This window comes from Quercus lobata, chromosome 2 (assembly GCF_001633185.2).
Source record: "Quercus lobata isolate SW786 chromosome 2, ValleyOak3.0 Primary Assembly, whole genome shotgun sequence".
Taxonomy (NCBI): domain Eukaryota; kingdom Viridiplantae; phylum Streptophyta; class Magnoliopsida; order Fagales; family Fagaceae; genus Quercus; species Quercus lobata.
Genome location: NC_044905.1, coordinates 81,973,720 through 81,988,200, shown reverse-complemented (window position 1 = coordinate 81,988,200; position 14,481 = coordinate 81,973,720). Strand labels below are relative to the sequence as shown.

The 14,481-nt window shown below is 31.6% G+C and overlaps 1 pseudogene; it reads right to left on the bottom strand.

Moving 5' to 3' along the window:
* Positions 1–3,008: 3,008 nt before the first annotated feature.
* Positions 3,009–6,693, bottom strand: LOC115972380 (annotated as a pseudogene).
* Between the last annotated feature and the right edge of the window lie 7,788 nt (positions 6,694–14,481).

The window sequence follows — 14,481 nt, the reverse complement described above, 5'->3', positions numbered from 1 at the left end:
TGATACGACCACGTGCAAGCTCCGAGACCACGGACTCCTTCTTTCTTTGGCCTTTGCAAAACACAAACACCCACATTTGTAACTTTGAGATCCCACTCAATGGTTTAGCAACACAAACTCTTCTGTTTGTGACTCCTAGACCACCCTTGAAGGTTTAGATCATCAACACTTTCGATGACTAGAGAAGGCAGCAACTTCTACAATACCGGATCTTGAGATTCTTCAAGTAATAACACCAATAGAAGATATGAGAGAGCTTTTTAGGAACAAAACCCTAAATACAAAAGAGGCACAATCTTCTCTCTCTAAAAAGCCTTATAAAAATGTGTTTAGGGTTTCCTTTATATAGTGGGAGAAGTAGATCTGAAACCCTAATCCTTAATAGGCTTGAACTGCTGTTTGGGTTTAATTAAAATTCTGCAGATACGACTTTCGATCAATCGAGCCTGTCTTTCGATCAATCGAACCAGACAGATTATGAAATCTTCTTCCTACAGCTTGTATGTTCTTGAATCTTGACTTGAATCACTTTGAGCAATGTCTAATAATACCTATAGACTCTAAGATCTATATCTAGACAAGTTTGTGTTCACGATTTGTCAATTGCTCTAAACATTTAGAACTTAACAACTTATACTTGTGAAGTGACCATCACACCAAGGTTGTGTAGTGGTAAAATTGTAAATATATTGAAGTGGGTGAAAGCTGGTGGCCAAAACACGTGAGCCACACACATGGTAGGAGTTGGAGCAATCCAGCAAATAGTACTGTGAAAAAAGATACCTTCGACTTAGAGATTCATGACTCATAAGTTAAAAATTGTAAAAGGGATAAAGAAGTAAGGACGAAGAAGAAGAAAAAGAAGAAGAAAGAAAAATCAAACTAAATAGTGAGTCTAGATGCCGAATACTAAGGAGTTAGAGAGAGAACAAGAAATGGGTCTCCTTTCATGGTCAACTCCAACTCTCCAATGTAAGTTTGTTTTTCTTTTTTTAAATGACAAAGAGGCAAAACTGAAGCCCCTTTTTTTTTTGAGATAATTGTTCAAAAAAAATTTGTATACATCCTAGTTTTTTTGAATGCCCATTTATTTATTTATTTCTGTTTTTGGTGTGGGATAAACAAAGTTTATCACTATATAGGATGAGAATCTTATCTTTAAAAAAAATTATAGGGACAGTTTGGGGGGCCAAATTTGTTTATGCGATGGTTTGGATTTTGTATGGGTATAATTTGGCATTTTATTTTATGAGAGTATATATTCTAGAATGATCAGAAGGGTAAAAAGGCGTAATAAAATGAGAAGTGCAGACCTTTGAACTTGATTTGGCACTTGACAAAAGTCTTGGTTTTGAGATTGTTCAATAGCAAATAGAGGAACACTTATTTGGGACAACTGATTCAAAAAAAGTATAGAAAGGAAATAAATGTTAGAGTGAAGGAGAGAGAGAGAGAAGAGTATAGATAATGAAAGAGATTAGAAAGAACCGTTTGTTTGATATTTTGTAACTACTAAGACAGAACGTTGTATCAATAAGGCAATTGAAAAATTAACTATATTAAGAATAGCATTGAATGGTTCGCATAAACCACCAAATCGAATTGGCACTTTTTTGGGGTGTTTTAAAATGTGAGTGTGGCATTAATTTGTGTAGCCATATGGCACAATAAAGAGCGTTAACAAAAAGTCAAACGTTTCGACTATTAGTTATTATATAGATGTTAGACCTAGTTGGGTTAACCCAACCTAACCAGATCTCATTGAAATCTTATCCCAGTGATATTTCAATGATTTCATGCAATTAATGTCCACCTTTGGGCATACTCGTTGGGCAAGCCTTTTGAGTATAATGCATAGCAATTCTTCATTATCAATTGCTACTCCAACAGAAAGTAGACGATCTCTTGCTGTTTTGATTTGCTGTAGAAAGCCATGGATAGATTGTATCATTTCCTTCCTTGATACTCTAAAACTCCAATTTCATATTCAATATGTTTGCTCTTGATGTTGATGTGAATCATTGCTCTAGAGTCTTCCAGACCTCTCAAGCATTATTGATTCCAACAATCAAAGTGAACACAGGTGGTGTAAGAGTTTGTGGTGGTTGATTCAGATTTTGTGGTTATGGAGCCATGATCGTAGGCTCTGATCCCTTGAAAAATTTCAATGAGAAAATAGAGAATGAAAATAACTAGTATATAATTGATTAGCACAACTAGCAACTTAAATGAGAAATAGTATTGGAGCTCTCTTTATAGTAGTTTGAGAGAGATAACCAACTAGCCGTTAGAGGCCTCAGCAGACTAATAAATTGAACTTTCTAAAAAGTTATGCACGTGTGATATATTTGTTTTTACACGTGTTATAGGTGCTAAACCTGTTAAATATACAAGACTCTTTTTTTTTTTTTTTTTTTGAGAAAAATATAAAATACGAAAAAAACATGACTAAAGTTGATATTAAGCTCAACGGAGCTGTTGAAACTTTTTTTTGTAAAGAGTTTCAATTTATGGTATTCGCTCTTGATGATAGTTCTTTATCATCAAACTAGGACACCAATCCGTTTTCAGTATAAGTAGAGATTGAACCCCAAATCTCTTATTCAACCATTGAAAATTTTACTAGTTGAGCTACTAGAACTTAGAGAACTGTTGAAACTTGAAAGATAATGAGAGAAGAGACCACTTGTCACAGATTTCATTAATCAAGAAATGGTGCCACTGCACATGATCTATCTTTACTATATATATACACACACAGATATTATCACTTTTTATTTGTAATTTATTGATTATATTAAATTTTTTCTACTCCTTACATTTTCTTCACACACATTAAATTCCCTAAAACTAACTTGCCTTTACAAATAAACATGATCTAATAAAGACAAGGTTTATTTTCCACCAGGAGTACAATACTGAACATAAAATTACATAAAGAGCATATATATTACTGCATGTGCTTGTACTTTTTTTGAATTAGAAAAATATTTTTGAAGTAAACAAACTCACACCATAGAATCAAATGGGTTGAATTTAACAATCGGAAGGCATTTAAGTGAATGAGCCATGTGAATGAAAACACCATTTGTAACTTCAGTATTAACCTTAGCCTTAGCCTAAGCCTTTTCTCCATCTCCAACCACCTTCCAATCGAAACATTGAACCAATGTTGCAACTGCTATATGTGCCATACTCAACCCTAAATTTGAACCTGGGCAAGCTCTCCTTCCTACCCCAAAAGAAAGAATACTAAATGTTTTATCTTGCTTATATTTCTTACTTTCTTGTTTTTCAGAGGAAACCAAAAAGCTCTCTGGCTGGAACTCATTTGGATTGCTCCATAAATTTGGATCTCTCATTATGGCATACAGTTTGATTAACACCATGGTTTCTTGCGGTATTTCAAAGCCTCCTATTTTGCAACTGTGACAGCATTTTCTTGTTGTCATAGGCAATGGTGGATATAGTCGTAGTGTTTCTTTTGCAACTGCTTGAAAGTAGGGGAGATTCGCAACATCTGATTTCTCGACTAGTCTAGTACTACCAACAACTGAATTTATCTCATCTCTAACCTTATCAAATATAGAAGTATGATTGATGAGCTCAGCTATTGTCCATAGAATGATCTCCGATGAGGTACTAGTATTTCAGACAAAAATATCCTGGTAAAAGTGCAACATTTTAGTTGATGAAGGAGACATATAATAAGAGTTGAACCAATTGCAGATAAATCACTAATTTGCATGCTTGAACTTTTCAAAATTTTGTCTTGCAATTAATTTATTCATATTGAACTCAAGGTTAACTGAAGCTTATGTAGCTATTTGTCAGGTATTACTATATATGAAAAACTTGTCACATTTTAATTGAAGCATAGTCCTATTTGAAGTTCTCCAACATATTTTTCTTTTTAGATAGGTAAGTGTGAGCATGAGGAAAGTCTTGACATGGATGTTTATGATAAAGCAAAGTACTTGTATGGTGTGTAGAGTGCTAGATTAACAATGACAAGGTTTCTAACAATTTTTGGCCTTCATTATTTGTGGATGTACACACACAATATAAATAATTTCAAGCATTGCAACCAAAATTACACAGAGGAGTCCGTGCACTCTCACAGCTTTTGTATTGTAGTGTATTTCATGTAAAATGAAATGTGAGAGTGGTTTACAATTTTTTGTGTAAATTTTGTTGTCCCTAGTCAAACTCTTTCTTCAATGCTTTGGAATGGTTTGATGTGACTCGCATGTCCTAACAACAATTTATGAAACTCTTTCCTCCTGAAAAAGATACCCTTCACTAGGTATATATTTTCTCTCTCTCATCGGTGAGTCCCACTCTCCACCAATTATGAGAGAGAGAAAACATATTATTGGTGCAAGGCATAACTTCTCATTTCCCTCATCGCCATTGCCCTCTTTTGGGCCCAATTACAAGATTTTTAAACCTGGATCGTACTAGAAGGTCAAACTATGAAAACTGAAAACCGGGATAAAAATCGATTTTTTAAGCATAAAGAACTGGATTTTTTATTAATTCCGTGAACCCCTAAAACTGGGGTTGGACTGCACGAACCGGTGGCAAGAATCGTGAACCCCTTAGCATTTTTTTATTTTTTTTATAAAAATAACTTAATACAATTTTATTCTACTTAATTAAATTATCCATCTCTTACAAGGAATAAAAAAATTATAATTAAAATCCTTCAAAAATATTCAACTTTACTTCAAAAATTAATCATAAATAATGTTTTCATGGTTATTATTTTATTTTATTAACTTTCTTATTTAATTATTAAATATATGCTTGAAAATCATTAAATTTCCCTCACATATATAGATATATTGTCAATTTTGCTAGTTTTATAAATTTAATATCTATATTTAGGCTTTAATTAAATATTAAATTAATTATGACGTCATCACGGTTCGACCTCGGTTTGATCTCAAAAACCTTAAACCTCTCCCTTTTACAATTCAATGAACGGTTCAAGTTTGAAAACCTTGCCCAATTAAAAAATGTAAAAGCATGGCCTAATAGATTTTTTTTTTTTTTTTCCTTCTTGGTTATTTTAAAATTTATAAATACAAATAAAATGTTGAGATATTTTATTTTAAAAAAGGCAAAATACATTTTAAAATTTATATTGTAAAAGTGGTTTTAAATTAAACTTCACACTTTCAAAAATTTCAAAGTAAACTCTACACTTTCAAAAATAGTTTGATTCAAACTATAAATCCATTTCGCATAAAGCCATACTAGAAAAGGCTTTAAACAAAACAATTTTGTGTGGCTTGCAATGAAATAACATTCATATATGGTAGGAACATGTGATGAATAAGAATAACCACATGAATGTGATGACATTTTGTTTAAGCATTTTAAAATTATATATAGGATTTAATCTGAAACTTTTGAAAGTGTAAAAGTTTAGTTTTTAGCCACTCTTAAACTATATGGATTAAAATAGACTTTTTCCAAAACCTCCATCTACACCGAAATGATACATTGGTACAATATACTGCAATATTGAATTCTGTTGGTTAATCCAAGATAAGTGATAATTCATCACGGTATATATTAAAGTAAGTGACCATAAATTCAACTATGCTCCATTCTGCTTTCAATTAAAATTTTGTATGTTTGGAGCTCACTCATTAATGGGAAGCTTAAGTCCGCTCATAAAAATGATTTTTTTTTTTTTTTTTTTTGAATCTATAAAGAGATGTGGTAAAAAAAATAATTAAGTGATTAAATTGATGGTAATTTATGAAGACAATGAATAAAAGAAAAGGAAAACAATTTTCGTTTCAGACCTATCTGAACTTCAATTTTCTTTTGAGGATTTTAACGTTTCTATAAACCAAGAAAGGGACCAGCCGTTAATTGAAGGCCTAAAGCAAAAATAACTCACAGTTAATAAAGCCTTGAGATTGGTTCTTGTCATTTTGACCTTAGCATTGTCATCTTGATACACTCTCAATAATATATCCATAAAATCTTGACTGTCTTTCGTCCTAATCTAATCTTCATGCTCCTTCAACATCCCTTCCAAGAGCTCATCAAACCTTAACCGTACACTTATGGCTTGCTTTCCAAACAACCAGACAGCCAATATACCAAAGGGTCCCAATATATTTCCAAAAAATAACTTTGAACCAATACTAGTCATGTCTTTCATCTCTCTAATTCTTTATTCTTCCTCACCTTTCTCTGAACAACTTGTGCAGTTGTGCTTGCCGCCATCTTATGCAACATATCATTTGTTAGCTTCATAAGCTCAACACCCAAATCAACAATCTCTTTCCTCTTAGCACTTTCAAAAACATTATGCAAAAAACGTGCAAGTTCTTTCTCTCGAACCGCCCTGGACCTTTAAAGCTTTCCAGTTGAGAGAAGTTCCGTCATGCACAATTTCTTGATGAACCGCCAATAATCACCATATGGGGCACTGAAAAGTCCAGAGGTTCCATACGGCGTCTTGTCTGAGAAAGCTGTCCTTGGGTGTTTCGCAAAAGAAAGATCATTAGTTTTAAATATTTCAGCGCCCACTGAGGCCGATGAAACTACAATGCATTGAGTAAAACCAAGGCAGAGATTGAAAATAGGGCCATATTGGGTGGTGAGAGTTGAGAGGAACAAGAGGAGGAAGCAAACCAAGTAATATTGGCTATCATTCATGTTGGCCATAGCTTATAGTATTCTCAATCAACCTTAGAGTTATATAGAAATTTGCTATTCCTAAGAAAAATACGAAAACATAAACAAATGGATCCCCTTCTTTTTCTTTTCTTTTTTTATATAATTAGTCGCTAACCCGTGCAATGTACGGGAAAATCTTATGAAAGTATAGTATATACATTAAAACTTTTTAATTTTACATGAACTATAATAGTTTTAATAATATTTGAAAAATAAAATAAAAAGTGAAAACTCAAGCCAATTCAAGATGAACCACTGCAATAACAAAGGCATTCCTCCCATTCATTCTTGCAAGCCAATAGCAACTGCAAGAACTATCATGAGGGCATTCCATCGGATAGTTTTGACCCAAGTATGCTCCTTTATTTTAATCCTATACATCAGCAATTTGAAGTGAGTTTTCAGCAAGTGGTATCAAGTAAAAATCATATTTGCACAAAACCTAAACAGATATCAACAACTTTACCAAGTTTTTTGCTAACTTCATAATAATTATGGAACACCTTGCAAGCCTTAATCATCGCTGGCACATAATTGATGTTGAAGTTTTAGGGTTTTATAGATGTGGCAGCCAAATGATACATGGAAAGACTTTTATCACATAATAATGATGCAACAATCAATATATAAATATATTGTGTGTAACAACATTTAAAAGGAACAAATAAAAAATAAGTGTAATTGTTTTGAATCATCCATTCATCTTAATCAAAATTTAACAAACTAAATTTGATAAAATGGTTTTCATATGAATAAAGCTTTATAAAGCTTGAGTATAGTTTCCTCTTATTTCCAAAAGTTTCCACATAATTCATCCAACAAAGTCTACAACTCTTCCCAGACCTTTTTTGGAAAAGTGAACAACTCTTCCCAAACTTTACCAAACCTAGAAGAAAACAATGAAAGAAAGCTTTAAATCAAATAATCATTCAGAGGAACAACTGCAAACAACCATGAAAAATTTATGACTTGAGTTCTTATTCATTGAAATTGAACATTTAAATGTTTCCTACCATAAGGTTTTGGATTCTAACTCCAATTCCAAATGCCATGTCGCTTAATGTAAAGTTGTAAACTGTCAACTTCTCATCTTTTTTAGGAATCCATCACCTCTTCTCAAAAGCATTATCCTAGCACGCTGAGCCTTCACCATCCGTGTTAAACTCTATCCCAAACAACTATATAAAGATGCTTGAATCCCAAACATACTAAATAAAAATCCAAAACTTATCCCTACACTTTCTTAATAACCAAACCAAAATTATTATTAAAAAAAAAAATACAAACATGCACATAATGATACAAAAAGAAAGAGAGTGTTTATAAGAAAACTCAGATAATACCCAATTGTGATAATTAGAGTCCACTGGCAGCCCATGTAAAAAATACTTGTAGTCAATAACAATGCAATGCAATCTAATACACAGATTAAGATCATTCACCCAAAAAAAAAAGAAAAATAAAAAAAAATGCGAAATGGGAAGGGACATATATAATAAATTTGAACATCTTGATAAATCCTATGAAAATTTCAAAGTAATTTGACTTTCAGATGAAAATTTACTAGAGTTCACATCAAGGAATTTAGGATTTTGAACAATATTGAGTCAAGATTTGTAACAATGCACAAAATAGTCCATCAGATTTGTGTAGACAAATCATCAAATTTAAATGGGATTAATTCTAAAACTATTAACATCAAATGGAGGAGAAAAGAGAACTTCATGAGAATGAAAATAAACTCACTCTTCTATTGTTTGTGCATCGCAAGTAATTCTAAAAACGATGCACACATCTTTAACTCTCATTGCACCTTTGCTGTTAGACATAGAAAAATAGAAGGAAACTGTTTAAATTAAACACTTCAACAAATTAAAATAAATATATAGAATAGATTAAAAACCATCTTTTCTATGGGAGGTAAGGTTAATTTAAAAACACAAACTGGTCAAGTTTCAGATTGTTCCTAAAAACATATTACCAATATTGATGTAGCAAGAATTAGTATAGATAGTCACCGATATCAACGGCAACAACAATTCCTTAAATCTCAACCATTTCAAATATAAAATTTTCACTCACTTTGCGTAAACATGAAAAATTCAGACCAAAGTCAACAAAATGTTTAATTGGACATGTGAGAACTCTAAAAGAAAATTGAAAGAAGCACACTTAGCACAAATTTTTTTTTTTTTTCAATTTCTCCTCCCAAATGAAATCTCAGGGTAGCTTTGATATGGTAAAATCTGACCACCCAGTTACTATAAGGCAAATCTATGCCCAACACCTCAAGTAGCCTATCACCACATATTGACTACAATACATAAAGGCAAAGGCAAACAGTATGTAGAGGCTATAGGAAGGCATGGCTTAGTTCATGTACTCAAAAAATTTTATTATGAGGGATTTGACTCTAAATTAAGTACATGTTCTCTCATCCATACAAATATATATATATATATATATATATATATATATAATTTGGGTATCCCCAAATTCATCAAAAACACAAAGTTTAAACCACTATTTGCCTATTAGATTCAATAATCAAGATATCAGCTTGGATCACAGTAAAGTCTCTCAAAATATGCTTCAAAAATAGATATGGAAGAAAAAATAACATAGCTCTACTTTTCAATTTGCTATTGCTGGAATTTGTAGACAGCTTCTAAACTTTATAGGTTCAGTCCTTCGCTATGCATGGCAGAAAGCAGAAAATAAAAGTTAGTAGTAGGAACGAATCTTAGCTTCCAGGGTTATACCAAAATTTAAAATACAAACCTTACCATAACTAACAAATAAAAGTTGTAGATAAACAGCGAAGCCAAGGTTGTAGAAGGACACTGGAAAAGAAGCTGGGGTCCGCAACCAAACAAAGAATCAAACAAAACCCCTCAAAAATCTATATGTTGCTCTTAAAGAAGATTCTTATCAAATTTATTTATAAAAAAAATAAATAAATAAAAATAAAAAATAGCATGATTCTTTGATAAAGTACAAATTCTACATACCCATAAAAATTAGATAAAGAAGTAATAAAAACAATGGTAAACTTGAGATGAAATAATAATTAAACTAAACATAAAATCATACCCGGAGTAAACAATTAGTTTTTATTTCTTTGAAATTGAACCAAAAAATAGAACTATAGATATGTGAGGACAGTGAAAATGATGTCGAATATTATCATGATGAAGAAATTGGAAATTCACAACTACCTTAAATTTAAAGAACAAAGATATTATTTCACAGCATTATATTGAATGATTGAAACCCTCAAAAATGAGTGAGGAAGACAAAAAGTTGTGTAGACCAAGAACCGAGAGTAATTTGGTAGAATTGTAGGTAACGCCTTCTTTCGTATGCAAACATATCTCCAAAGTACAAAGCATCTAATGGAACCATAGAACATGAAAATATATGTTCTTCTCACTTACATACAAATAGCTTAATTAAATTTATGACTAATCAACAACAGCATAGTGTAGAAATTGTTTACCAAAGAAAAAAAGGAATATCTAACAATCAAACATATGTATCTATTAATTCTAACCTTAAAGCAACTACAACATGAGAATCTAGTTCAAAGTATTTAAACAATAACTAAATTTACAAAATGCTCTTTATATATATTTATAGTGATGGTGTGATGCCCCACCAACAATGATAGGGCCTCACCTATTCCACATATGCTCACTGTCCATGGAGGTCTTCCTAGAATTCCTGTTTTGCACTTCACTAAGCATCTTATTTGCATATCTCTTCCTTAAAAAGAAAACAGAATGAACAGCATGAATAACATTCTCCAATGAGGGTTTCAATTACAAAAACTCATTAAGATTTACAGAAAAAAAAAAAAAAAAAAAAAAAAAAAAAAAAAAAAAAAAGAAAGAAAGAAGATAAAAGACAAAACTAAGTATTTTTAAAAAAAAAAAATAGGGCATTAACAAATTAGAAATTCAAAGCATGAAATCAACTACCAAATACCAATTATTATTCAACATCATGAAAGCTATGATGAATTGATAATAGATTTTAAAACTCCTAGTAAAGAAGAATGGCAACCCCCCAACACAACAACATTTTTGCCAAAAAATGCATATTGCACATCAAATAGTGTATTATAACTATCACATTGAAATATGTTGTCAATTCATTCAAGTAAAAAAAAAAAAAGGTCAACTCTTCAAACTGTTAATTTTTTTAATTTCAAAAACCTCCAAATATAAGAAAGACATTTAACGAAATTAATCATTCACAATGGGAACAATGCATAACCCACATATAAATTTAGGGCTGGACAAACATTAAAGGGTTTTTGAGCTAACCATAACATCACTCTCAAAATAAACTTAAAAATCTTTTGCTAATGTCCATATCACAGTAAAACAGAAAACCTTCAAAACCCAAAACCACTGTCACATTCACTTTGTAATAAAAACATTCTAGTTGACCATGAATTAGCAGTTTATGAAAACAATACATGAGGTAGTATAAAATATAGCCCGATCATGAAACCATAAATCCCAAATAAGCAAAAAAAAAAGCCATGAAACTAAAACACATGAAAGCAAAACCTATAGGATTGGGAGGCTAAGATCAAAACTGAATATTGCCACCAAGTATATATAATTAACCACAAATCCACATGAAGCTAAAATAATTCAATAATCTACAACAGAAAGTTAATTATTCAATAACTAAATCAATATACTTGCATTTGTATATAAACCCAAAAACTTAAATTAAATCCAAATACAAACAAATGACTCACAAAAACATCAAGGGCATGCCAAGAATGCTCGTCTAATAAAAGGACAGGATATATCATTACTGTCCCAAAAGATGAGCATCAAGTATAGTATAAACCTTAACTTGTATTATTCATTCAAGCCATCACCTTTTTTATGGGTGCAAAACTCCTTACACAAAACATAACAAAATTATTAACAATGAAACAGAATAACAACTTTAAAATCCCAGATGGATTTTCTTGCCACCAATAATTGAAATTAATAAAACCTACTACGGCTCCAAACCCATCAATCTAAACTAATCATTCAAAAGAAACACTCCCAAACGAAGCCCTAAATCATATTTAACAACCAAAATTGAAACCCTAAATCATATTTAACAACCAAAAACGAAACCCTAAATGTGATTTGCGTGTAGGGGAACGGCAGAGCGTGGTCTACGTTTTGGAGGAAGGAGAAGGCAGAGCGTGTTAGGGCTACTCTGATTTTACGTTTATGTTTTTTTTTTTTTTTTTGGTTTTAGTTATAAAAGAAGTATTATCAAGTTTTGTTTTAAGTGGCAGAGAATTTTTTTTCCAATTTTATTGTAAAATTAGATTTTTTTTTTTTTATTATTTAAGTAATGCTAACATAAAAAATTGTAAGAATTTTAAAAGTTTCGGTTTTATATATATATATATATATATATATATATATATATATATTATAAAGGCTACTTGATTAGTTTATTTCAATAAGAGTATCTTTAAAATAACCCTCATTAATAAGCGGGGATTGGGGTTGTTGCTTGCTGTGAAAGGGAAAGAAGCATGAAAAAAAAATATTTAGGGTAAATTTCACAAACATTTATTGAGGTATGGATTAATACCAATAAAGTCCAGAATATTTAAAACTAACTATCTTAGTCCCTACCCTAACCCCAAATGGCTTGTAATGCTGTTAGATATTCTACACTCTCATCCCTTTCCCTGTGTCTCTCTCTTCCTTTTCTGGCTTTCTCTGATTCGGACTAGAAGAAGATAAAAAAATAAATAAAAAATAAAATGAAGAACATGGCTTTTCTCAGAGAACAAAAAAAAAAAAACACCTTGAATGAAACCCAACAATCAATGACCACCGACGACCGATCATCAGTAAAATCCACGAACCCAGAATCACCGTCCACAGACTGACCACCGACCATCAACAAAAGCCACAAACCCATCAACAAAACATCGGCATCGACATCGGCATCAACATCAGTACACAAACCCAGAACTTTGTAACCATCCACCACCAATAAACCTAGAATTAGTGATTCAAACCAAAACCCCCAATGATTCAGACCAAAACCCAGAATAAATTATTCAAACCAAAACCAAACCCAGAACTAGTATTCAAAATAAAACCCACAGAACCAAAACCCATAAACCTCCAAAGCCGACGCACAACAAATCCAAAATCTTCTAACACTGATCCTAACTAAAACTCACAAACCACTGCGAATCCACTGCTACATCATCACTGCAAAGGCGAAGAGAGAAGAGAAATCTGCAAAGTGAACCCACCACGAAAACACTACTACAAACACGAAGGGAGAGGAGAAATCAAGATACCCACACCAAGACGCCACCGTGAAGAGGAAAGTAAGAAAATAGAAATTAGAGAGAAATGTGAGAGAGTCACTAGAAGAGAAGAGAAAAAAAAAGAGAGATGAGAGGTGAGATAGAGAAGAAAAGTAAAAAGTAACTAACGGCTTGCAACGCCGTCTAAGTTTATGGATTGGAATGGTCATATTTTAAAAGTTATGGGCTTGATTGGTATTAACCCAAATCTGATGGTATGTTTGTGAAATTTACCCCCAAAATTATATATATATATATATATATACATAGGAGAGAGAAAAAAAATATAGTGATTTAATAAAACAGAGAAGTAAGTATTGAAGCTGACATTGATGTGTGTTTGTTAAACTAATAAAAGTGAGATTTTTAAGTCAAATTTGGCTAAGATTGCACTAAGGCTAACATGAATCCTCTAAGACCTTCATTTCCAATTTTACTCTCACAAAAAATCAATTAATGTTTTAATATGATGATAAAGAATAATCATAATAAAAGCAAATATTATAGCTTTAAATCTAAATATATTAAAAAAATTAATAGTAAAATAAAATATAAGTACTAGCACATACATGCTTTATTATCTATATACTATTATCAAATTTACAACAAATTTTCAGTGCACTAAAGGAGATGATTGAATAGAAATACGATACTAAAAAAAAAGCCTAATGCGGATGTGGAAGCGTTAAGAAATAAAACACGTTTGCATTTAAAAATAATCTCGAATCCACGAGGGTTCCTTGAATCCATAAGGAAAAAGGGTTCTGGAATCCACTAGAAAAACAATAGACAAAAGTATGAATTTTTATTAATATGAATAATTGTTTTTTAAAAAACGTTTACAAACTTAGATGTCTATTTAATTAACACCTTTAAAAAACGTTTACAAACTTAGATGCCTATTTAATTAACACCTAACCATAACAAGAACCAAAATTTACCTAAAAAGCTTTAAAAGCACCTAAAAATAAAGAAATAAATAACCTGAACCTAAAATAATGAATTTTAATAAAAATACCAAAATTAATTAAATAGTTGATTTTGTCTTACATCAAAGTCTCATTGCACGCATGAAGCGTGTGTGATGAGGCTAATATTATTATATACACGAGAAAATTCCATTTTAGCCACAACAATAAACCAAACAAGGTCTACTATAATTGGAAGAGATTACGTAATGCATAAACTAAGTTCATGATATCTGCGAATTTCATTGTCACGTAGCACATGTGGGAAATGAGGACATCACATACATAAAGCTCGGAAAAAATCTCTAGAGTTTCTTCAATTTGCATCATTTTTACTGGGAACACCAACTTAGCTTACACATAATCTGCAACAAGAAGGTGGCATCGGTAAAAATATAATTCACTCCATTTATAAGCACACTGAGACTCACCGATCTGAAATCTCAACAG